We start from the raw sequence: 26,469 nt of genomic DNA, 5'->3' as shown, positions 1-26,469 counted from the left end.
CGCCATGGGTTCTTCTGGCCGACTGCTTTGGAAGGTGCCAAGGAATTAGTCAAATACTGCAAAGGGTGCCAAGTCTTCAGCTCCAAGCAACACCTGCCGGCTTCTCCACTCAAGACCAACCCCCTCACCTGGCCCTTTGCCGTCTGGGGACTGGACATGGTGGGCCCATTCAAGACGGCGCGCGGCGGCATGACACATCTGCTTGTCGCCGTGGACAAATTCACCAAGTGGATTGAAGCGAAGCCAATCAAGAAGCTGAACGGGCCGACTGTCGTGACATTCATCACAGATATCACCACCCGATATGGCATACCACATAGCATCATCACCGACAATCGCATGAATTTCGCCAAAGGAGCACTGGCACGTTTCTGTGCGACACAGGGCATCCGACTGGATTTAGCGTCCGTTGCCCACCCGCAGTCAAACGGCCAAGTCGAGCGAGCAAACGGCCTCATCCTCTCCGGCATCAAGCCCCGACTGGTCATACCACTGGAGCGTTCGGCCGGCTGCTGGCTCGACGACCTGCCGGCCGTCCTTTGGAGTCTGCGTACTACCCTGAACAAGTCAACCGGCTTCACCCCTTTCTTCCTTGTATATGGTGCCGAGGCTGTCATCCCAACTGACATTGTGTTCGACTCACCTCGGGTCACCATGTACACGGAGGCGGAGGCCAAGGAAGTGCGAGAAGACGACGTTGACCTGCTGGAAAAGGGCCGGCTGTTAGCACTCAGCCGGTCCGCCATCTACCAGCAGGGTTTGCGCCGTTACTACAACCGGAAGGTCAAGCCAAGATCCTTCCAAGAAGGCGATCTTGTGCTCCGGCTGATCCAGCGAACAGCCGGCCAACACAAGCTCTCGGCCCCTTGGGAAGGCCCCTTCGTCATCAGCGAGGCCCTAGGCAACGACTCCTACTACCTGATCGACGCACAGAAGCCGAAGGCACGCAAGAGGGATGATTCCGGCAAGGAGTCGGAACGACCATGGAATGCCAATCTCCTCCGAAGATTTTACAGTTAAAAGCAGTATGTACCAGGCTACCTTTTGTATTAAGTACAATTCAACGGCCCCCCCGAGGAGCACTCGGGGACTACCCTCTTTTATCTATGTATGACGAGTGTCATACCTATAAATGTATTACTACATTTGTTTTCCTGTCCGGCACCGGGTTCGACCAGTCGGCCCGGGGACTTGCCACCTTGAGTTATATTAAAGTTCTACCTGCAGTTAGACAAGTAGTGTGTGAGCACCCAAGCCCTCTCTTGTTGAAAGTCGCAGCTCGAAGAATCGACTGTCCGATTGGCAAGAGTCAAAGGCACGAAAGGATGCCCACACGAAAAACGGCTATGGACTAACGAACTTATATAACACAAGCCGGCCTCCCACCCCGCCAACCGGCTGTCAGAACAGCCGGCTGGCCGGCTTCCCATTCACCTTGCTACAATCTAAGAAAGCTAGAGTACTTGCCCTCCCAAACGGCCAAGCCCTTCCCCAGCCACAGACTGCAGAGCAGCTGTCCGGCTGGGAAGGCGGCGACCAAGGGAGGGCGGCAAAGGAAACAGCCAAAAGGATGAAAAGCAAATACAATCGGAAGCCAAGCACATGCATGATTATGTTTACACAAAAGGCCTTCGAAAGGCCGGCATTCAACATAGTTTGAATACACCCCCAGTGGGTGGAACTGCGCAAACTTAACAAATATTGTTCAAAGAGTAATAAACAGGAAAGCAAAGGTGGCGGATCAGGCGAAATGTGCAACACGCGAGCCAGGCAGGTCAGTGGAGACGGTAGTGCTGGCTGGAGGAGTGGCCGGCTGGCGAGTCTCAGCTTGATCATCACCGGCTGCAGGCGGCGCGCTCGCACACGCCTCGTTGCTGGAGGCACGATCAAGCTGAGGCTGGCCGGTTTCTCCACCGTCTGGCACGGCGTCTTCACCATCCTCTCCCTCCTCCTCTTCGCCCTCGTCACTAGAGTTGATCTCCTCTGCTGAGTCCTCACCATCCGTTGGGTTCAGCCCAAACCACTCCTCTGGCTGAGCAACGCCGTCATCATCCACCTCAGGGGCAAAGGCACTGGTGTCGGTGTAGTCGGCGATCGCCGAGGCGCGCTGGATGATAGCCGGCCGCACCGCCTCCAGCTCCTCGTCGGCCTCCTGCCGCCAGGTGGTCAGCTGGTCCAAATCCAGCCCAGGATACCAAGCTCGGACGAACTCCAGCGCCCGCCTGGCACCTGACCGAGCTGTAGAAGCCTTCCAGGCCTCGAAGCGGCCAACCGCTACCTCCAGCCAGTCGGCAGTCCGACTGGGGGTACGGGGAACCACCTCGCCGGGCCAGAGGGCGGCCAGCATTTGCGCCCCAACGCGCTAAAGACGGCGGAGCATGCGGTGAGCCGGCTGGAGGCGGGCTTGGATCGCTAGAAGCCGCTCCTCAAGCGACCGGCGAGCATCCGGCGCGATCTCAGCTCCAGCCTGCCTTTGCGCGTCGCGGTGGGCCTCGATGACTTGGCTGGCGGCAACGGAGTAACCAGGGAAGTACTCTGCACAAGTAAGAAAGGAAGAGAAAAAACACAAAGTCAGAAAATGGACCAAATGGCAGGCGACAAGCAAAGGGACGAAGAAGAAGAAGGCCTATCGTCAACAAAATCTTCGATCTGGCCGTAGCCGTCGCTCAGCGCTTGCCTTGCCTCAGCCCAGCTCGCCGCCTCGGTCTCATATTCGGCTTGGAGGGCGGCCTCGTTGTCCTGCGCCGCCTTCAGGTCCGCCTTATGGCTCTCCTCCTGGTCGGCCAGCTTCTTGACCAAGCGGTCACGCTCCTGAGCCAAGGCGTTGTACTCGGCTTCCTTGGCGCGAAGGGTGGTCTGGGCCCCACCCAACTGCTCCCTCAGGTCGGCATTGGCCTCTGCAGATATGATAAAGACGAAAAAAGCAATAAGAAAGAAGTCGCCAGGAAATATCCGGCCCGACTACTCAGCAGTCGGCCCGAATCTCGGGGACTACACCTAGTGGGTGCGCTGACGCGCCCCCACGTGAGATAAAAGATGAAGCACTTACTTCGGCTCTCAGTCAGATCAATGGTCTTCTGGTTCAGCTCCCAGGCCTGGGAGTTGAAGGTAGCCGCGCGGAGGTTGTGATAGTCCTGCAAATAGGACAGAGGAGCGAATAAGAACAAGATAGCAATCGAAGTCTACTAAGAAGTTCCAAGCCGTCTGCTCAGCAGCCGACTCGGAACTCGGGGACTACACCCAGTGGGTGCGCTGACACGCCCCCACGGAAGAAATCAAGAACAAGAAACAAAAAAGCGGGAAGACTCACCCGAATGACCGTCCACGTCGCGAGGAACTCTTGAGTATACTGCTTCAGCACGGTGGCCTGGGATTGAAGCCGGTTCCGGACTTCTTGCGCCGCCACGTTCATCACGGCCGTCCCACCACCCGGCGTCCACCCCGGCGAGCTGGCGCTGGCCGTCTCCAGATCCCGGGCTGACGAGCTAGAGCCCGCGGCCTTCTGCGGGTCCGGCGCCGAAGTCGCCTTCCCTGCGCACCGGCGCGATGGCGACCGGACCACAAGGTCTGCCCTCGCAGCCGGCTCGCCTCCAGCCGGTTGGGCGGCGGCGCGCTAGGCCGGCTGCCTTGGTCCGCCCCAGTCGGCGATGGAGGTGCCGCCTCCCTCGCCAGGACGACGACGTCACCCTCCTCCCTCTCCATCACCGGCTGGTTGCCACCGGCTTCCTCTGGCGGGGGCACCGGGATCTCGGGCGCCACAGCGCGAAGGGGGACGACAAGCTGCAGAGGCCGGTTACGTAGGGCCTCCGCCGCCCTCTCTGCGGCTGCAGCCTCCGCCGCCCTCTCTGCGGCTGCAGCCTCCGCCTGAGCCTTGGCCGCTGCGTCGGCTTGTGCCTCCGCCGACTCCTCCGCCGTCTCCTGCGCCGCCTTGGCAGCGGCCGCCCTCAGCTCCTCCGCCTCCCGCTCCTCCCGCACCTCCCGCGCATTCCGCTCCGTCGTCGCTTGAAGCTCGGCATGGGGGTCCACGCGGCGGGCGCTTGCAGATCCTCCCACCGCTCCAACCACGGAGGCAGCGGCGGTCCGCTCAAGAGAAAGCGGAGCCCTATTTTTTAAGTCAAGACAAGGACTCAGAAGGATATCAACAAAAAAGAAGAAGGAATACGTGAGAGAATTGACACTTACGCCGAAACCATTTGTGGCTGCTTCACCACCTTGCGGAAGCGGGCAGCCTTCGTGGCTGCCTCATCCCGCTTGGTCACTACCGCCGCGCTCTTGGGCTTCTTCGGCCGACTGCCGAATAGGCTCGGCGCGGCCCGGCGCTTCTGCGCGCCGCCTCGGACAGCCGGCGCGGCAGATGAACCCGCGCCATGATGATCGGACGCCGGCTGGCAGCGCGGGACGACTTCCACCTCGTCATCATCCGGCCAGTCGTCGAAGCTGGCTCCAAGCCCGGAGCCACCTGCCTTGCCGCCTCCCCCCACGGTGTCGTCGTCCAGAGCGGCCGCCCCCAAGTCGGGGTCGTCCAAGTCGTGTGTCGTCCGGTCGGGAAGATATTGGCGCTCCACCCCCGCTGCCCCGGCTACCGGTCGGAGGAGGGGGCTCTGTCAAGACAAACCGACTGGTCAGAGTCGGCCAAGAGAAACTTGGTGACAAAAGTAAAGAAGAGAAGAAAAAGAAAGCTTACCATAGGCGGGGGATTGGCACGGGAGTACGGCTCCTTGCTAAACTGCCACTCATCGGTGAGCTTGCAGTTCGCAAGGTAGTTCACCATGTGAGCTACCTCCGCATGAGGCATCTCCTTGGTACACAGCCAACTCGGATCGAGTTGGCCGCTCATTTGACAAATCATATGAGGGCGGCCTTGGAGCGGGAGCACCCGGCGCGCCATGAAGGCGGCCAGCGGGTCGGGCCCGGTCAGGCCCTCCGACTGGACCATTACCCGGAGTCGCGCGACGGCGGCGGCTCCAGCAGGCGACAACGTTTTGGCCCGATAGGACCATTGGGGCCGCCTCCCAGCCGGCGGGCCGGCTACATAAGCCGGCAAGTTGACGAAGTCGCCTTGCGGAGCGACGTTCTTCACATAGAAGTAGGAATGCTGCCAGAGCTTCACCGACTGGATCAACGTGATGGGAGGAAAAGGGTTGTTGGCTACCGGCCTCTGCATCGCGATGAAGGCGCCGCTCTGAGCCGGCACGCCCCTCATGGCAGTGTCGAGCTATGTCTGGAAGAATTCCCCCTAGAGCTCGATGGTGGGAAGGACGCCGAGAAAGCCCTCGCACAAAGTGACGAAGGCAGACAGCAGCACCACCGTGTTTGGAGTGAGGTGGTGCGGCTGGAGCTGGTAGAACTCAAGAAAGGAACGGAAGAAGCCGCTCGCAGGCAGGCCGAGACCGCGTAGGTAGTGCGAGCGGAAGATTACCCGTTCACCCTCCTCCGGCACCGGCGAGATCTCCCTCTCCGGCGCGAGACGGACCCGCACATGATCCCTGCTGGGCAACCGCCGTGTCTTGCGGAGGAAGTAATTGTGGTCCGCGTGGACATTGGAGCCGTCCCAGTCTCCGCTGCACGACATGAGGGCAAGAAGCCGATGAAAAAGGCGCAGCAACGGCGAAAGCACGGCCCCGCGGCGGCGAAGCTGCGGGATAATGCGATGACTGGAGGGACAGCGCGGCGGCGAGGGGCAACAGCGATGGAGAGGAAGAAGAAGAAGATGGCGGAGCGAGGGCGAACGTGCGAGCGCTTGCCGCTCCTCCTCCTCCCCCTATTTATAGCCTCGTGCGGCGAAGCCGAGGAGGTGAGGCGTAGGGGGGACGTGCGATTAACTGCGCCCACTCCCCCACGTCCCGCGATTATTGCGCCCTAACGGCGTGCGGAAACTGCCATTGGAAGGCGAATGGCCCATTTTGGGCCATAGAAGATCCACACCTAGGCCGAGGCATGGAAGTGGCGGGCCTCGGCCTGCGGTGGCGTCCCGTCGCGCGCGTGGGCTGGCAGGCTCTTCCAGCCGGAGGGCGCCATGTGCCGTGCGGGCGGCAAGCGGCCGGCCCGCAACCTAGCGTGTGCGCCAGCTTGTTCCCGCCTTCAGACTTCAAAGCCTCACCAAGACGGCACACCTGATCAAAGCCGGCTCCTAGCTGCTGGCTCTTCTAGATAGGAAGCTGATTGAGCTTCTCGTCCTCCTTTCAGCCACGAAGCCCAACCAGCTTCGGGGACTACTGTCGGAGTAAATGACCACGGGTAGCCTAACGGACTCCCCCTGGCTCTTTGAAAACTATCGGGCCCATCGAGCCTTCAAGCACCCAAAGCACAGGGCCGCCTTCCCCTGGCCGGCTATCTCACAGGCCGACTACGGGAAGGCGGCCCGGCCCTAAAACCCTCCTGAAGAGAGCCACAAGAAGGCCGACTCCAAGAAGCCGGCCACAAGAAGACCGACTCCACGATGCCCGCTACAAGAGGGCCGGCTCCCGGCAAGCGGCCAAGATTGCACCCTCAAGGACTGCACCCACATAACGGTGACGAGACGGGGCGTGGCTACAGTAAAGCCTGCCACCCCCGAATCCCGGAGCACGCATGGCCACAGTGCACCGTACGGGGCGGCCATCCCCCGTCCGGCGCGACACTGTTGCCATGTTGACCATGACGCCACCCACGACAGGCTGCCAGTACGGCCCGCGGGCGGCAGGCCCCTTCAGCCAGAGAGACGCTCGAAGGCGGCCAAGCCTCCCCCAGTCGGCCTGGGGTGTAGCCGGCTACCTCACTCCCTCGAAGTATGTGCATCATTAAGGAGACAAGACGAGGTAAGGCTACAGTGAGAGCCAACCAGACGGCGGCACTGTAGCCATGCTTACCTCGGCAAAGCCCTCGTCATCAGGGGCGCGACTACAGTAACCAGCCGCCGGCAAGACCCCCGGGCGATGGGGCCGGCATGTCGGCCAGGAGGCTGGCAGCCGGCGGGACCCACCAGTCGGCGGGCCCCAGCGGCCGGCGGAGAAGCCGGCGGATACAGACACTGACGGCCTGGACCCGCATCCAGCCGGATTACCATTGTACCCCTAGGGGGTAGGCCTATATAAAACCCCAGCGCACCCATGCAAAGGGTTGATCTCTTAGAGTTTTAGACACCACATAGAGAGAAGAGGAGAGCTAGTCTTGCCCTTCTTCTCCCTCTAGCCAAACAGCTCAAGGAGCCACTTGTAGCCACTTGTGTTGATCTAGTGATCATGCGGAGACCCCGCAGAGCAGGACTAGGGGTGTTATCTCCACGGAGAGCCCCAAACCTGGGTAAGATTTGCCGGCGTGCATGTCTTCGCCTTATCCCATTTCCAGGCACCGGCGATGTCTTACTGGCTCCCACAATGATAAGCCACCCGTTGGCATATGTCGCACCTACCACCCGACAAGGACTGAGGAAGTCCCTGCAGAATTCAGATGCATACTTTTTGGTGCAACAGCAAGCTCTGGAGGATTTAAGCGCCAAACAAGAGAAAGTTAATAAGCTTGCTAAGCATCTTGCCCTGCATTATGGGTACCCAGGATATTGTTTCTTGAGCTCTTCTCAAGTGATTTCAGTTCTGGACTTGTTTTGCTACGGCGTTTATTTGCACTGGTCGCCAACTTTGACAACCAGTGTATATGATATGCTGCTTTGTTCCCTATATTTGCACTGGTGGTGAACTTTGATGCCCAGTGGATGTAATATGTGTAATAGCCATGATAGCCTAGCGTAAGTTGCTTGCTTATTTATTTCCTTTTTGTCTTGTTTATTTGTTTGCTTGTAGTCAGTGCAGTTCTTTTTCCGCGGTTTGCTAGTGGCCGCAATAACCTATTTTTTAAAACTAGGCCACAATAACCATGGGCTACATATTTACTTTAGTTACCATGGGCCTCCTACGGGCCATAGAACCAATGGGCCTCCTACGGGTCGTAGAAACAATGGGCCTTCTAAGGACCGTAGAAACAATGGGCCTTCTACGGGCCATAGAATCAATGGGCCTTCTATGGGCCGTAGCATCAATGGGCCTTCTACGGGCCTTATGATCGATTGGCCAAACATGGGCCAATAACAGACCGCATTATGGGTCATAAACGGGCTAGAATTGGAATCGTCCGTTCATGGGCCGACCATAATGGGCCGTCGTTAATCGGTCGTATTTGATGACGCTATGAAAACGGCCCAACGGATTAACAGGCCGCAAACGGGCAGATTATAACCACGGACTGAATTTGGCCCACAAGTAGAAAAGGCCAGTAACGGGACGTAAGTAACCGAATGCTGGAAATGAGACCAAGAATAAATGGGCCCTGAGAAGGCCAAATGATTACACGGGTTGGAAACGGCCCAATGGAATAATGGGTCATTAATGGGTATAAAGCGGTACACTATTCATTACGGGCCAGATTCACCATGGGCCGTTAATGGGCCAAGAGTTACAAAGGGCCTCATATGGGCCGAAAGACATCATGGGCCATACATGGGCCGGAAGTTACAACGGGCTGGAATCATATTGGACGGCCCAAATGAAGCCACTAGGCTTAATTCCGATAGGCCGTAATAGGATGTGAGTTAGCGGGCCGTAAATGGGCTATATATGAACATGCCATTAACAAGCTTTTCGTGGGCCGGCCCGTTACCTTTTGACCAAGTCAAACGGGCCGGCCTTTTCACCAGAATGGGCCTCTGTTGGGCCATGCCACGCGTCGACGTATCATAGGTGCCTCATGTCCAATGAGTGGATGACATCTGTTCCAACGGTGAGCCAACACATGTTTCCTCCGGCCAATGAGAATTTTACACATGGAAAATCCTCATTGGTTCGGGCTGTTAACGGGTTATCGGATCAAAAATCGGACCCGATAGCTTAACGGCGACCCGTTACAGTGGATGCCACATGTCGGTTACCCTTGACGAAAACACTTCCATGACGCGCCATTTATCGTCATGGAAGTGGACACTTCCATGATGATAATTTTGGTAATGTCATGGAACACTTCTATGACAACATAGGTATGACTATCTTGATTCTGTCATAAATTCGTCATGGATGTACATGCATGACAGAAAACGTGACCTACTGTGACAAACACGTATCATCACAGAAGTGTATTTTTTTGTAGTGAATGGTAATGAAGTTTTGGATTGCTCATGTAAGTACCTGTGTCATGTACTCCCTCTATATCGAATTAATTGTTGATCAATTGGACGTATTTAGAACTTAATAGTGCTAGATACATCCACCTGAGCGACAAGTAATAACGGACAATGGTGGTATTACTGTACTTGCATTGCGAGATAGTTGATTGTCTAGCATTACTCTTCATCTTATCTGCCCTGCCCTCTACTTTCTCCAAATTATCAGATCTACATTTACTCTTACCAAAATGTTGAATAAAGCCAATGCCACTGCACACGTTGATGTCTGCATTCCTCTTGTCAGTACCTTTTGCCTTGTAACGATGCACTTAATTAATTGCTATTTGATTTTGTAACATCACTCTGCACTTGAGCTTCATTATCCTCTATTTCTTCCAATATTATTTGTCTATATTTACTCTTTGCAAAATGTAGAATAATGGCGACTCTTATAAAGAAGTTTCTTTGGGGAATTTATTGAATTATCCTTCCATCGACATGGAGAAGGGCTTTGTCCAGCCCGTGTTAACATGTAATGTAAGTTCATCCTTCTCAAGCCTTCAAACTTTGTTCTAGTATAGATTTGCATAGGCATCATTTACTCCACTGCTGTTTACTTTGGTGTTTACATCTGACTGGATGTTTGCAACAACTACCAGTTTTAAATTATAGTTGCAAAAACATGTTCCTTATGCACAACAGATCCATTTATTTGCTTTTACTATTGTGAAACCTGTTACGTGTCTCCTTGTTTCTCTTTCAGAGTCGTATCTCTTTTGCCAGGCAGAACTTTAGGGAAGATAGTGAGCCAAACCATCTTGAAGAGAGCGAGATGACCCCAAGGCCCTATCTTGATGAAGTCAGTGAGTTGAAGCTACTCACCAGCAGCTGTGAGACAACCTTTGTGCAGTCGCTGCCGCAATGAGTTTGACTTCTTCAGTCTAAACTTAAAGCAGAAAGGCTTGCTTCAGCTCAGCTCTGACTTGATGTCAATGATGCAATGAAGATCTCAGAGAACTTCCTTGCAGGCTTTAATGCTATACAGCTAGGCATAGAGCATCTATCATTGACACAACTGAGGTCTCATCAACTTGTTCGGCTGCTTGCGCTGCCCGTCCCGGCCAGGCCTAATGCCTTCTAAAGTGCTCTCAGTTTTTTATATTCTTTTGTCGGTGCATTTATATGCACTGGTGGTGACCTTTGATGCCCAGTATATGTAATCCGCGGTCATGTTGCACTTTATTATCACCGGTGGCGAACTTTGATTCCCAGTGGATGTAGTATGCCGTAATTTCTTAATTGTATAGTCTAGATTTATTCTTGGTCGATATGCTGTAATTTAGGCCGGAAGGTTCAATGGATCTCAATGTTGCCGATCTTTAGGCTGGCCCATTACTCATATGGGCCAAAACGTGGGCCTATAATCATCTTGGGCCATCACTACAAAAAGTACACTTCCGTGATGATACGTGTTTGTCACAGTAGGTCGCATTTTTTGTCATGCATGTACATCCATGACAATTTTATGAGAGAATCAAGATAGTCATACCTGTGCTATCGTAGAAGTGTTCCATTACATGACCAAAATTATCATCACAGAAGTGCTTTCGTCAAGGGTGACCGACACGTGGCATCCACCGTAACGGAACGCCGTTAAGCTATCGGGTCCGGTTTTGGATCCGATAACCCGCTAACAGCCCCGACCAATGGGGATTTTCCACGTGTAAAATCATCATTAGCTGGAGGAAACACGTGTCGGCTCACCGTTGGGACAGATGTCATCCACTCATTGGACAGAAGGCGCCTATGATACGTCAACACGTGGCATAACCCAACAGAGGCCCATTCCTGTGAAAAGGCCGGCCCGTTTGACTTGGTCAAAAGGTGGCGGGCCGGCCCACGGAAAGCGTGTGAACGGCCTGTTCGCATATAGCCCATTTACGGCCCGCTAACCCAGGGCCCGTTACGACCTATCCGAATTAGGCCCAGTAGCGTCATCTGGGCCGTCCAATATGATTCCAGCCCATTTTAAGTTCCGGCCCATGTATGGCCCATGACGTCTTTCGGCCCAGATGAGGCCCTTTGTAACTCTTGGCCCATTGACGGGCCGTGGTGAAACTAGCCCGTAATGAACAGTGTATCACTTTATACCCATTAACGGCCCATTAATCCATTGGGCCGTTTGCAGCCCATGTTATCTTTCGGCCTTCTCAGGGCCCATTTATTCTTGGGCTCATTTCCAGCATTCGGTTACTTACGGCCCGTTACTGCCATTTTCTGCTTGTGGGCCAAATTCAGCCCGTGGTTACAGTCTGCCCGTTTGTGGCTCGTTAATACGTTGGGCCGTTTTCATAGCGTCATCAAATACGGCCTATTAACGACGGCCCGTTATGGTCGGCCCATGAATGGACGACTCCAACTCTAGCCCCTTAACGGCCATAATGCGGTCTGTTCTTGGCCCATGTTTAGCCAATCGATCATACGGCCCGTCTAAGGCCCATTGATGATACGGCCCGTAGAAGGCCCATTGTTTCTACGGCCCGTAAAAGGCCCATTGTTTCTACGGACCGTAGAAGGCCCATTGTTTCTACGGCCGTAGGAAGCCCAGCGTCACTACAGTAAATATGTAGACCATGGCATGTTAAAGGCGGGAAACTACTATAGGTTTAGACCAGCTAATGGCCCAAGATGATTATAGGCCCACGTTTTGGCCCATATGAGTAACGAGCCGGCCTGAAGACCGACAACACTGAGATCCACTGAACCTTCCAGCCTAAATTACAGCATGCCGACCAAAGAATAAACCTAGACTATACAACAAAGAAATTACGGCATATTAGGAATCAAAGTTCGCTACCCGGTGATAATAAAGTGCAACATGACCACGGATTACATACACTGGGCATCAAAGGTCGCCACCAGTGCATATAAACGCGCCGACAAAAGAATATACAAAACTGGGAGCACTTCAGAAGGCACTAGACCTGGCAAGCTCGGGCCCCCGCAAGCAGCCGAACAAGTTGATGAGACCTCAGTTGTGTCAATGATAGATGCTTCATCCCTAGCTGTATGGCACCATAGTGCACAAGGCAGTCCCCTGACATCTTTATTACATCTTTGACTTCAAGTCAGAGCTGAGCTAAAGCAAGCCTTTCCGCTTTAAGTTGAGACTGAAGAAGTCGAACTGATTGAGGCAGCGACTGCACAGAGGTTGTCTCACACCTGCTGGTGAGTAGCTTCAACTCATTGTCTTCATCAAGACATGACCTTGGGGTCATCTCGCTGTCCTCAAGATTTGTTTGGCTCACTATCTTTCCTAAAGTTCTGCCTGGCATAAGAGATACGACTCTGAAAGAGAAACAAGGAGACACGTAACAGGTTTCACAATTATATAAGCAAATAAATGGATCTGTTCTGCATAAGGAACATGTTTTTACAACTACAATTTAAAACTGGTAGTTGTTGCAAACATCCAATCAGATGTAAACAGCAGTGGAGGAAATGATGCCTATCCAAATCTATAGTAGAACAAAGTTTGAAGGCTTGAGAAGGATGAACTTACATTACATGTTAACACGGGCTGGACTAAGCGCTTCTCCATGTTGATGGAAAGATAATTCAATAAATTCCCAAACAAAATTCTTTATAAGCGTTGCCATTATTCTACATTTTGCAAAGAGTAAATATAGATCAAATAATATTGGAAGAAATAGAGGATAATGAAGCTCAGGTGCAGACTGATGATACATAATCAAATAGCAACTAATTAAGTACAACGTTACAAGGCAAAAGGTACTGACAAGAGGAATGTAGACATCAACGTGTGCAGTGGCATTGGCTTTATTCAACATTTTGGTAAGAGTAAATGTAGATATGATAATTTGGAGAAAGTGGAGGGCAGGGCAGATAAGATGCAGAGTAATGCTAGACAATCAACTATCTCGCGATGCATGTACAGTAATACCACCGCCGTCCATTATTAGTTGTCACTCAAATGGATGTATCTAGCACTATTAAGTTCTAAATACATCCAATAGATCAACAATTAATTCGATACAGAGGGAGTACATGACAACAGGTACTTACATGAGCAATCCAAAATTTCATAACCATTGTGTTAATTCTGCATTTATCTAAGAGTAAATATAGATCTTATAATTTCAAGCAAAGGGAGGATAAAGAAGCGAACATTTATAGTGATGCTACATAATCAAACAACAATGAGTGTAAGTATGCTGACAAAGGGCAAGAGGTACTGACAAGAGCAATGCAGAGCCCAGCATTGTCGTGAGATCCTATGATCCTTTGAGCAAGGAGATTCATCTGAAATTAGTTTTCATACAAGAGAGAAGGTAAGGCACATGCAGAAATTTAGGAGTTCAAATTTTGAATTGATATCATAGACAGTACCTGACGCTGGGCTGTCAGCAGTTCTAATAGGGGTTTGGCCACTGGAGTAGGGGTAAAGTCTGTGACAGTTGGGCCTGTGTTTTCTGTGGCTGCTGATCTATCTGATTTAATAGGTATCACTACCTTTTCCAAATACCTAGTTTGTACTCCTTGAGGATCTGCAATCACCCTCTTCCTTTTGGACATCTATTACGAAAGAACAACATTTGACTCGAAAAACATAGTATGACGACACATGGAATAGGTATAGAAAATGGATAGGTATGGCATATACTCATATATGATGCTTAAACTAAGCAGATGGTGTAACAAAGTAGAAGTAATGCAAGAGGTCAGATGCAAAATATGTGCGACCAATACAACCTTGCCAAGTTAGAGCATGCACCTTGATGGGTGAATAAGATAGGTCATCCTCCACCATGCCAAGTTTGTTAGCCAGTGGATCGTTCCGCAATATTCCTCTCGTGCGCCCATTCTCATACTCATTTTGATAATGTTCAATAGCTGACATGCATGAAAACATAAAAACAAGTGAGATTATCTTTGTAATGCAGAAGTGATTCTAATCCAATACTTCCTCACTGTAAACCCCTTTGTGCTATCTCTGCAACTTCTAAGAGGTGCCATGCATGCTGTAATTTGGTGTGTGCATTAATATAATGTGGCCTACTACTCAAAATATGAGAGCTCCAGAAGTGATGATACTTCGCAGATGACAGCTTCAACATATAGTAAAGAAGAACAAGTAGACCTGACCTGACAGATTCAAAATATACTAAGGGAGAATAAATCGACCTGACTAGTCGACCGCAAGAGAAGAGGATCATCTTAAAGAAGAGCAGAAGAGCAAGCAGATTGAAGATATTACAAGTCTTTCTATACAATGTCGGTTGGCCACCCATCATGAACCAGAGCACACAGAGAAATACTATTCCTTCCGGTCTCTCCATATGTGGCTCACATGCATTTTGAAACTAAAGTAGGAACATTTAGCTGACCAATTAAACATCTCTCAGTTTTACTAATATCAGCATAATATCAGATTTGAATTTGTACAACTAAGCTTGTTTAGCTCGATGGGTGGAGCAGTGCTATTACGACACGAACCACGTAGGCTGATCGTGGTCATCATAAAATGGGGAACCCGTAAGCATGATGAGTATAGTGTTGACCGTGGCAGCGGGATGGCAGATCTGAAGCTGCAAACCGCGCAAAGGGTAGTTAGCAACCGATATTTGCTTTGAAATAACAACTAAGATTTGGTATGAACAAGAAAGTACAGTCAACAAGTGACAAAGAAATGCAATTCTCCTGTCTCTCTATATGTCACGACATGCATTTGGAAACTCAAGTGGGACCTTTAGCTAACCAATTAAATGTGTCTGTTAACTAATATCAGTATCATATCACAATCATATTTGAACAACTAAGCTTTGGAATTTTGAGTGTTGTGTTGTTTAGCTTGAAGGGTGGAGTAATGCTAGTATGACAGAAAGCACCTGCGCAGATCATAGTAGCGTAGATAAAAGGGGAAACCCTAAGCATCAAGAGTAAAATCAGGAAAGTGGAACTAGCTGGACCAGTGGGTGCCGCACATGCTTTTCGAAACGAATATAGGAACATTAGGTGACCAATTAAATGTTCTCTGGTTTAGTAATATGAGCATCATATCAGATTCGTATTTCAACACGTAAGCTTTGAAATTATGAGTGGCATGTTGTTTCGCTTGATGGGTTGAGGTCTTGAGGAGCAGTGCTAGCACGACACGAAGCAGGGAAGCACCTACGATGATGGTAGTGAATATAAAGGGGGGAAACCATAAGCTTTACGAGTATAGTGACTGTGACATGGCGGATCTGAAGGTGCAACCCGGACAAAGCTACTTCGCAACCAATGTTTGCATTCAACTAGCCACTATGATTTGGTACGGACAAGAAAAGTACAGTAAACAATTTAAGATCTATTTTCCGAGTGAGATCAATAACTTAAGCACATATGGAAGAGTACCACCTCTCTTGCGACACCGTGTAGGCCCCTGCTGATACATTGAGGGTGCTGTGGTTGCGATGGTTGTCGGCGGCGGGGAAGAAGACTTTAGATGGCAGACGGTTGGGTTGGGGGATAAATCCTGTTGCCATGGACGAGGCGGTCGTAGGAGCGGCAACGGCAAAGTGGACGACAACGCCGATGAAGCGAGACGACGCGATGAAAGGATCCTGGTCCGGTGCCGTGGATGAGAGACGTACATCTCTTGCAGTGGACGACAGGGTAGGGGTAGCGGCTCCGGCAAGGTGGAGGATGGGGTGGTGGACGGAGGAGGCTGGCCGAAGTGGGGAGGTTGTCGTGGTGCTGACGGTGTATGAATGGGGAAATGGAGGGGGAGGGGGGATCTCAAACTTTGGGACACACTTGTCTAAAATGTGGGAAAGTTACGAACTTATCCCCTGTTTAAAATTTCAGACATCAGGTCGGTTGGGGATAGGACGGTAATCTCGCATCTCCCAAATGTTTGCCGGTAACGATTTCGGGCGAGGAGAGGGTGTTTTGCCGCCCACGGTTGGCGCCCACGGTGTATGAACGGGGCTGACAGGTAGGGCGGTTGTGTCACGTCTGAGGGAAGTTACACATCTGCCCCTATTTAAAATATTAGCCTACATCGATTTCGGATGAGGAGAGTTTGTTTTGCTGCCCACCGTGGATGAATGGGGAAATGGAGGGAGAGACACATGTCTTTCGGACGAGCTTGAATCAAATGTGTTTTGCCGCCCACGTTTGGCGCCCACCGTGTCTGAATGGGCTCAGAGGCCGTCGTGTCATGTCTGATTGAAGTTACTACTCTACCCCTATCGACAGCAGTGTAAATCCAGTCGATAAGGATGTCAAGTGTCAGGGGTAGACAGTAATTTCCATCTTGCAAACACTTGCTTCGGGCAGCCCACAAATGATAGTGGGTGTTCAGCCGCTTCGTTCAAAACTTGGGAGAATTAGCATTCACGTTTGCCCTGGGCCGTGGCAACTAAATCCAAATCCAATTTTTATTCGATTACGAATATCCACAGATAATTCTACATTTTTTTATTTATTTCTTCAAAACCACAACAAATATTTATTCCACCTTTATATATGATTATGATTTAGAAATGTCGTGATCTTCGAATTCAGTAGGTTGGATACACTTTGAGTCAAACAGTTATTTCATCCAATACAATATGCTCACACGAAAAACAGTTCACCTTATGTCAATCTTACAAGTACTGAGGATTACCTTGCCTAAAAAATTCGGATCATTACAACACATGGACAACATAGGGGGTCTTACAACATAATCCATTCAGAGACATGACACAACGTGCAAGTACAATAATCTAATGACAATTTCAACTGCTATCTAAAGAAGAACTGGGATTACCCTGGGCTTCAGATAGTAGAAGCAACAGGACCTCCTTCGTCTTCAAATGCAGCATTCTTACTTTCTCCATTTCTTGGGTTGCTTGCATAATGCGTGCAGCTAATTGCATAATTTCCAGCTTCAAGATCGAGATTACCTCATTCATGGCACCACACCATCTCTTTCTGCCTCTAGTAGAGCCCCAAGAACTATAATATCTATGCTCAGACTGCTCTTCGGCGGTGTTGCCTCTGAACTGCTACCATCTGGCAACATGGATGGCACACTGCTTCCACAAATAGATTCTGGGGTTGTACATTGTGTCCTAGTGTGAACGGCATCCTGAAAGGTTTCTGCTGGACATAAGTAAGAGCTAATTATCGCATGATCCAGGCAGTAAGCTTACATGGGAAACGACATACGAATTATTGCCGGGCATGGCAAGCTATATTTAAATGGTTCGAAGCAGCATAGCCGAAAAGAAATTAAAATGGTAAGATGAAACTAGGGATGTAAGTGGCCAATAAACGACATCCGCCAGTCCCATCTAGTTAGTTTTTGCTAGCTCCCGGGTTCATTTTCCTCAAAAAACAAAAACTCTTTTGAACTATCATACCACTAGTGGACTTTAATCGGCATTAAATGGGACCCAGTTGACATCCCTAGTTGAAAGGGAGTGTACCACCACTAAGTTGCCAAGGCATCTAAGCAGTTGAAATAATCTGAGAAAGCACTTAACAGTGTGGCCTCATATAAACTACGAAGACAGTCTTGTGATGAAGTTCAGAGGAAAAGTTAAGGACTCAAATGAACTAGGCATGCATTTCTTTATGATAGTATAGCAGGCACTGCTGACATATTGGCCAACTCAGGTATAGCGTAACAAGTAACAAACAAGCATTCTAATCAAGCAATACAGCAAAGCAGACAACCGAACTATTTGTTATTCTGTAGGATTACAGGTTGAGGGCACAAGCCAAGAAAGCAGCCCACACGCATTACATTTCACATGTACTAAAACACATTGGCTTACCATATGTTGTTGTGAAGCCTCGTTGCTATTGCAATGTTCTTTGAAGATATCGTCAGCATCCCGTGGTTACAAATCTACTTGTTGTAGTTTATTCTGCACCCTCTATTTAGGTAAAATTAATTTTTAATCGCATGCACTGGTTCGAATTGATCATCAATGGTTCATCTAAACTAATGAAAGAAGGGTGTGTGCATACACGACAATATATCTGGTTCCCTCTATTTTTATGCTTGTTCGAGGTGCCAGCCCCAAAAGAACAAATATTTTGCTTGATGGGGTTGGCAGCTCCATAATTAATAGAAGCATCAAATTAGTCATGCAACTTGGGAAGATCAAGAACACACAAAAAAGTAATGAACAGAGGCTCGTAGCAGTGATGTAATAGCTAGCATCAGAAAATGTAGGATAAAACGAACAAAAACCAGAGAACCACATGCTAGTTTGCTGATGTGTAATTAAGCATAGAGAACATGAAGCAGTCTGATGGAACCAATAGGTGGCATCAGAACAACACCGTTATCATAAATATAGCATGCAAGAAGTAAAATAGTAGGTCGTGATATCTAGGAAGTACAGTAATACTTAGGACAAAACTAAAGCATATTAACTATATGTGCACTGGTATGTAATTTAGCACATGTAACATGTTCACTGCCAGAAGTATGGCCCTACAGGTGCAAGCAGAATAACGCGTCTCATGAAAAACTGAATGATGCCCTGAAGAAATTCAAAGGTGCGGTGCTTATGCTAAGAAAGTGAACGTAGGCGCGGGCCGTTGGACAATAGTACCTAATTCTCGGCAGCGTATGGGTATCGTTGGCATACTTGATAGCTAAGGATCGCCGATGGTGCTCGTGTTGCGGTTAAGTTTGGGCCGGCTGTCGCCGTCGCTGAAGCGGCTCCGGTGCTACGGTTGCGGCGCCTGTCGACATACAAGAAAGCTCATCTCTGGTAAGTGAACAGTTGCACTATAAAGAGAAAAACCGAAGGAGTACAGATCGAAATAACCTGATGAGGCTGCGGCGTCGGTAAAGTAGGGTCGGTGGAGTTGAATATGGCGTCCGTGGAGTGGGTCCGGTGCAGTGGACGAAGGCTTCGGCGGGCGCGTTGTGCTTTCGGTGAGGCGGATCTGTTGTGGCGGACGAGGGCTTATATGAAGGGCCAGCGAAGGGACGGACGAGGGAGTCAGTGAAAGGCCTACACTATGGTGGACGAGGGCGCCGGTTAAGCAGATCCGGTGCGGTGGACCATGATGGCGGTCAAGGAGATCTGGAGCGGTGTAGAAGCCATTCGCTGAAGTGGCTCCGGTGAAGTGGTGAGTTGGTAGTTGTGTCACGACCGGTTTTTCAATAAAATATTTATTGAGAGACCAATCCCTTTTACGGACCAGTAAAGAAGAATTCCTTCTCACTGGTAGACAATATCTTGGTCACAGAAGAAAAATACCAGGAGTACTGAATATAATACAAGGTTGAGCGGAGACTGCTCAACAATTTATTACATGCACGCCGATAAAACATAAGGCGGATAGGGTGGCATAACTACTACTCACGATAACAACGGTGGTGGAAATATCACAGCGGAGTGGGTGATATGACTCCTGGAAACTACAGCTCTTCGAGCGTCGGAGTGAGGCTCGAGGAGACTTATTGCGGGTGGCGGAAGCGTATATAATACAAGTGACCAATATCCGGGATCGCACAGGACTGACTGGGACTCCTCTAGGCGTCGGACACACTATCAAACTCTTCATCCAAGAGATCGCCTTCGTCAACATCTGGCCAAATCAACAAGCCAGGTGAGTACTATGAAAGTACTCGCAAGACAATTTGGACATAAGATATAACAAATGTAAACATGAAGCATATGAATAGATTAACAAGTGCGTTCAGACATAGATATCAACAATGCATGGGGTAATAATAGAGAAGTCGGGCGGTAGTCCTCCCGAAATCCCAAAATAAATACTGGGTGCCAAACGAGGGTCTGAATGACTCCTCGAGAGGAAACTGCAAGAATAATAGTACCGGTGCCAAACGAGGGTCTGAATGACTCCTCGAGAGGAAACTGCAAGAATAATAATACCGGTGCCAAACGAGGGTCTGAATGACTCCTCGAGAGGAAACTGCAAGAATAATAATGCCGCGGTCGGGCGTCAGGGCGACACCACATAATGGGCTTATAACAGAAATAAAAGACAAACATGCCACAGTCGGACGTCTGAGCGACATCACATACAGGGCTTATATTGTAGCTCAATAATTCAGTAGCTCGAGAACATAGATTATTACAAGTACGAGACAAATATAGGATTAGTCCATCCGCAGGAATAACAATTAAACTGGGTTTACCACTTGAGCTTGTTCACCGGGGATAAATTTCCACGAGGATAGATATGGATATACTGATCACCCTACTTGATCATGGATATGATGATTTGGAAGGATTTGACTCTGCAGAGTTTGTACTTAACCACAGCCAACGGATTTCAGTAGTCACGGGGGCTAGTTCCGTTTACGGTGTTTTGGAAGAAACACGTCTAACCAGTACACACCCATTCAACATTCCGAAGCCAGGGATCACCCTCGGCAACGTTCAAGAAAAACCTTGAGACGGGGAGGCTACAACCTCGCGTAGCATGGGATCAAATTTCTATACGCGCGCTCTAAGGGGGTGCCCCCCTCTTGGTCCCAACCGGAAACACCCATGCCCCCTGACCGGATGACTGGCTTTAATCCAGGGCCATGGAACCATCATCCCGGCCCCTCTGTTTGGTGTGTACACGGAAAGAGGTTACCAACTTACTAAACCGCATCCTGGCAAAAGAAACATGTGGTAGTACGGAAGGGAAAAGAACGATAACGTGACTCCGTCCACATTAACGTCGGAACTTGTCGGATGACGCAAGGCTGGTATGCTACAACAGTACCACCTTGCTGCCCTTCATGTCACCACATGATTAGGCCATCTCTCACCAGAGATCATCGCAACTTTGGAACATGCGGGTAGTTGCCTCACAAGCAACGAGGTATTCACCGACACTCATATGCCACGCACAAACTCTCACGCAAACATGCAAAGCATCTATCATATCAAAGGTTCAAACATGCTTGCCTGGTTCGGAGAAGTCGGAGTCTAGCTCGGCGAAGTTCGCGGCTCCATCACCTCTCCCGGAACCTACGGCATAACGAAAACGGGCACTAACGTGAAAACCAACGCGTGCATAAAAACTTCTCCAAAAAAATTTCAAATAAATCCCATAAAAAACTAGACAAAATTTTAAGACTGTCAGAAAAAGAATCACTCAAAAATCACTTTTTATTAAAAAGTTATAAGGGTTTATGTCCAGGGACCCATCTGTAATGAAACAAAAAAGTTCCAGGGGTTTAACTGAGCAAACAGAAAACGGTTCAAATGGAAACGCGCAAGCTCAAAGGGAAAACGTATTTGCCCGAAGGCGCCAACAGAAAACGTTTTGAGGGAGAAGAGAATAGAGGCTGACAAAGGGGGTCCACATGTCAGGTTTAAAAAGTTCGCCGGCGCCCGAAGACTGCGGTGGTCGCCGGCGTCGAACCACGGCGAGACAGGGAGATCGGAGTGTACCAAGAGCTTCAGCGTGTCCTTCCGCGTCGGTGGGTGGTGGACTAGAGCGTCAGAGAGCACCACATCGACGGCGACACTTTCTCCGCGGACGGCGGCTCGGGTGATGGTGGAGAACTCCGGTGGGTGCTGCAAACTTCGAATTGAAGCGCGGGTCAGAAAGAGGGATGCACTAGAGGGCTACTGGCAAGAGTTGGGAGGCAGAGGTGCACGCACGGGAGCGAATCAAGCTGGATCCCGTGGCGGGTCGCGGCGGCCGGAGTTGAGGAAGGAGACTTCCTCGGGGCTCTCCCAGTGGCTAGGCAGGGTCTTGGTGGAGTGCAGAGGTGGTGTGGGTTCGAGTTGAAGCTCGGGGCCTCTATTTATAGGCGGATCGAGGGGGTGGCCCTTAACGGAGAATCTCCGGCGAGCAATTACGGCGATGTAGTGGATTGGCAGGGGGTTTAGGTGGCCAGGCAGCATCAGTGGGAGTTACTGGTGTCGTTCCCCCGCTAATCCCGGTCGGTCTTGGCGTAATGGCGCCAGTCCACGGTGGGGTGGCCGCACGGGCACGACGGCGGCAGAGAGCGCGCTCCGCGCCCAGCGGTTCATGACGAGGGTGGCAGCGCGCACTGGGGAGTGGAAGGCCACGCGGCGATCTCCGGTGGCTTGGGCGGCGCTGGGTGGCGCCGTCTGCGCCGCGCTTCTCTCTGGCGGCCACAAAGCCGCCGCTGGCGTCGGTCACGGGGCGGCGCACCTCCTCCAGCACGTCGCCGACGTCCGCAAACGTCCAGGCGCTCATGCGGTGCAGGGACAAGGGGGAGGGGACGGGGAGCAAGGCGACAACTCGGCACTGTCGAGATCGACAACAGTTTCTGAAGAAAACGACAGTAGATCACTGAACTGTATTTCTGAATCTCTGAACTTGACATTGACAATGCTCTGCAGGTGTTCGACAGAATGATTAGGCAAGGAGAAAAAATTTCCTGGGGCTGGGACTTGGTGAGGTGACCACTCAATGCACCCAGAGGCTGCCTGATTTTACTCAGAATTTTTGGAGAAGGATTTGAATGAATTTCACCAAATTTGACAAATCTGGTCCAAACTTGCAGCAAGTGTAGTTTGAAAATTTTGAACTGAAGACCAGTGGATCTTCATGGATCTTGGTTGAGGGTTCAAAGGACTAGGAAGGGAAAAAGGTTTGGGGGCAAAAATCAAAACATAAAGGGTAGCTCCTTTGTAAATCTCCAAGGGCTAGAATCGAAGATAGAAATGGTTTTGATAAGATTTAAATGGAAAATAATCATATGGGGAGGTTCAACTTGCTGGATTTGGTGCAAATCATGATCCAAAGATGAGGGAAGGTTTAGGAGAGTGGATTTGCACTAAGGTCATGGCAAGAGAGAATTGTTGAAAGTGGTAAGGGATTATTCCAAAAGCCATAGTGCAATTTCAAATAGATTTTCAAAAGGCATTTTCCCCAAGTGAAAAGCATTTTGGTTTGAGTCCAAATAAAAAGCAAGAACCTCCAAGACCAAAATCAAGTCTTGGGTGAAACCAAATAAAACTCTTGCCATAAAAATATTTTGAAAGGGAGGGTTCTTTTGAAGAAAAATTTTAAATTACCTCCCTCAAGTCAAATAAAATTTTGAAAAGGCCAAATAAAATTTTGGGTGTCACAACACCTACCCCCTTAGGAAAAATCTCGTCCTCGAGATTTCTGCTGATCCTCAAATAGATATGGATACTCTGCCTGAAGGAAATCTTCCCTTTCCCATGTCGCTTCATCCTCAGTGTGGTTGCTCCACTGAACTTTGAAAAATTTAGTTGTTTTCTGTCGGGTCCTCCGTTCAGACTCTTCCAAAATCTTTACTGGCCTCTCCCTGTAGGTGAGATCTGGTTGCACATCAATGCTTTCATGTGACACATGCTTTTCCGGGTTACTCATACATTTCCTTAATTGTGAGACGTGGAACACGTCATGGACGTCTGACAACTCCTTGGGTCGGTCTAGCTTGTAGGCTACCGTGCCTCTTCGTGCAACTACACAGAATGGTCCAATAAATCTCGGGGCTATCTTCCCCTTAATTTTGAACCGTTGCAGGCCCCTCATAGGTGACACTCGTAGGTATACAGAGTCACCAGGTTCAAAGCTGACCTCACGATGCTTTTGATCGTAATAGCTCTTTTGTCGGCTCTGCGCTGTCTTGAGTCTGTCCCTGATCTGCTTAACTTTCTCCTCGGCCTCCTTGAGCATGTCTGGGCCGAAGATACGACTGTCTCCTGTTTCTGACCAATTTAGTGGGGTACGACACCTCCGTCCGTACAATGCTTCAAAGGGTGCCATTTGCAAGCTGGCTTGGTAACTGTTGTTGTAAGCAAATTCGGCATACGGCAAACTCTCTTCCCACTGGACCCATAGGTAAGCACACAGGCTCTCAGCACATCCTCTAGGATTTGGTTCACACGTTCCGTTTGTCCATCAGTCTGGGGGTGGTACGCTGTACTGAAAGCTAGTTGCGTGCCCAGAGCTTGTTGCAGGTGATCCCAAAATTTGGAGACAAATTGTGTGCCTCGGTCGGATATTATAGTCTTTGGGACTCCATGCAAACAAACTATACGGGAGAGATAAAGTTTGGCCAGTCTTTTTGTGGAGTAGGTAGTCTTCACGGGAATGAAATGAGCAACCTTGGTTAGTCGGTCTGTGATGACCCATATGGCGTCATTTCCGCGTTGTGATCGAGGTAATCCGACAATGAAGTCCGTTCCTATTTCACCCCATTTCCACTCCGGTATCCTGTTTGGGTGGAGTAGCCCTGCTGGCTTTTGATGCTCGGCCTTGATGCGCTGACATGAATCGCAACAAGCAATAAATGTGGCTATATCTCTTTTCATACCGTGCCACCAAAATCTTTCCTGAATGTCCTTGTACATTTTGGTTCCTCCAGGATGGATCGAGTATGGTGCGGTGTGGCTTTCGGTTAAGATTTGTTGCTTGAGTTCCTCAATGTTAGGTACGCAAAGTCTGTCTCCGTACCATACTATTCCTTCACTGTCTGTGACGAACTCTGAAGCCTTACCAAGGTTCATTTTCTTCCTTATACCTTCGATGCTGGGATGTCCCTGTTGAGCCTTCTTAATTTGTTCCACTAGGGTGGGTCGTATCTCTAGGTTTGATACGGTGCCCTCCGAGACTAACATCATGTTGAGCCTAGCGAACTCTTGCTGAAATTTGGGCCTCAAGTTTTGCGGACAGTCATTGTCCGGGCTGGGATTTCGACTAAGGGCATCGGCCACTACATTTGCTTTCCCTGGATGGTAGTGAATGCCGACATCATAGTCCTTGACCAATTCCAACCAGCGTCGTTGGCGTAAATTTAGCTCTGGCTGTGTGAAAATATATTTGAGGCTCTTATGGTCCGTATATATTTCACAGCGATTTCCCAACAGAAAGTGCCTCCACTCCTTGAGTGCATGTATGACTGCTGCTAGCTCCAAGTCATGTGTTGGATAATTTTCCTCATGTTTTCGCAGCTGCCTGGAGGCATACGCAACAACTTTGCCATCTTGCATTAGTACACATCCGAGCCCCTTTCGGGACGCGTCACAATACACTTCAAAACTCTTGTGTATGTCTGGTACAGTTAAGACCGGTGCAGTTGTCAGTTTCTTCTTGAGTTCTTGGAAGCTTTTCTCGCATGCTTCCGTCCATACAAATTTCTTGTCTTTCTTGAGCAACTGTGTTATTGGTTTTGCCACAGTGGAGAATCCTTCAATAAATCTTCTGTAATATCCGGCCATTCCCAGGAAACTCCGCACATCTGTCACGTTGGCGGGTGGCTTCCAGTCAAGTATGGCTTTGACTTTCTCTGGGTCTACGGCCACGCCTTCTTGGTTCAATATGTGGCCTAGGAAACCAACTTGTCTTAGCCAAAATTCACACTTGCTAAATTTGGCGTACAACTGATGTTTCCTTAATTCTCCCAAAACAATTCTGAGATGCTCAGCATGCTCTTCTGGTGTCCTTGAGTAAACCAGAATATCGTCAATGAACACCACAACAAATTTGTCCATGAATTTCATGAACACTTTGTTCATGAGGTGGACGAAATATGCGGGGGCGTTCGTTAGTCCAAAAGGCATCACTGTGAACTCATATAACCCATATCTGGAAGTGAATGCTGTCTTGGGGATATCTTTTGTCCGTACTTTCAATTGGTGATATCCCGATCTCAAATCAATCTTTGAGAACACCTTGGCTTGTGCGAGCTGGTCAAATAAATCATTTATCCGTGGCATCGGATATTTGTTTTTGATGGTGACCATATTGAGAGCTCGATAGTCTAACACAGTCTCAGTGTCCCATCCTTTTTCTTGGCGAACAACACTGGCGAACCCCATGGTGAGGAGCTGGCTCGAATAAATCCTTTGTCCAATAATTCCTTTATCTTCTTCTTTAACTCCACCAATTCTGAGGGTGCCATTCTATAAGGTTTCTTATAGATGGGAGCGGTGCCAGGTGCTAGTTCGATGCTGAATTCTATTTCTCGGTCTGGTGGCATGCCTGGTAGTTCTTCAGGAAATACGTCAGGGAACTCGCATACCACTGGAACTTTTCTCAATTCTAAAATGTCCACCTTGTTCAGCTTCGGTTGCCGTGACCGTGGCCTTTCTTGAGCTGTAACCTTTATTGTCTTGCCATGATGGTGAGTGAGAATCACGATCCGATTGAGACAGTCAATGAATCCTTTGTTGGTGGTTAACCAGTCCATCACTAAAATGGCATCCGGTCCTTTATTTTCCAACACGATGAGATTTGCTTGGAACTGTAGTCGTTCGAACTCAATGACCACTCCTTGGCAGTAACTCTGCGCGATTTGCTTATTTCCGGGGGACTTGATGATCATAGATTTTTCCAAGGGAAGTATC

This window comes from Aegilops tauschii, chromosome 4, assembly GCF_002575655.3.
Source record: "Aegilops tauschii subsp. strangulata cultivar AL8/78 chromosome 4, Aet v6.0, whole genome shotgun sequence".
NCBI classification, from domain to species: Eukaryota; Viridiplantae; Streptophyta; class Magnoliopsida; order Poales; family Poaceae; genus Aegilops; species Aegilops tauschii.
This window is presented reverse-complemented; position numbering follows the sequence as displayed.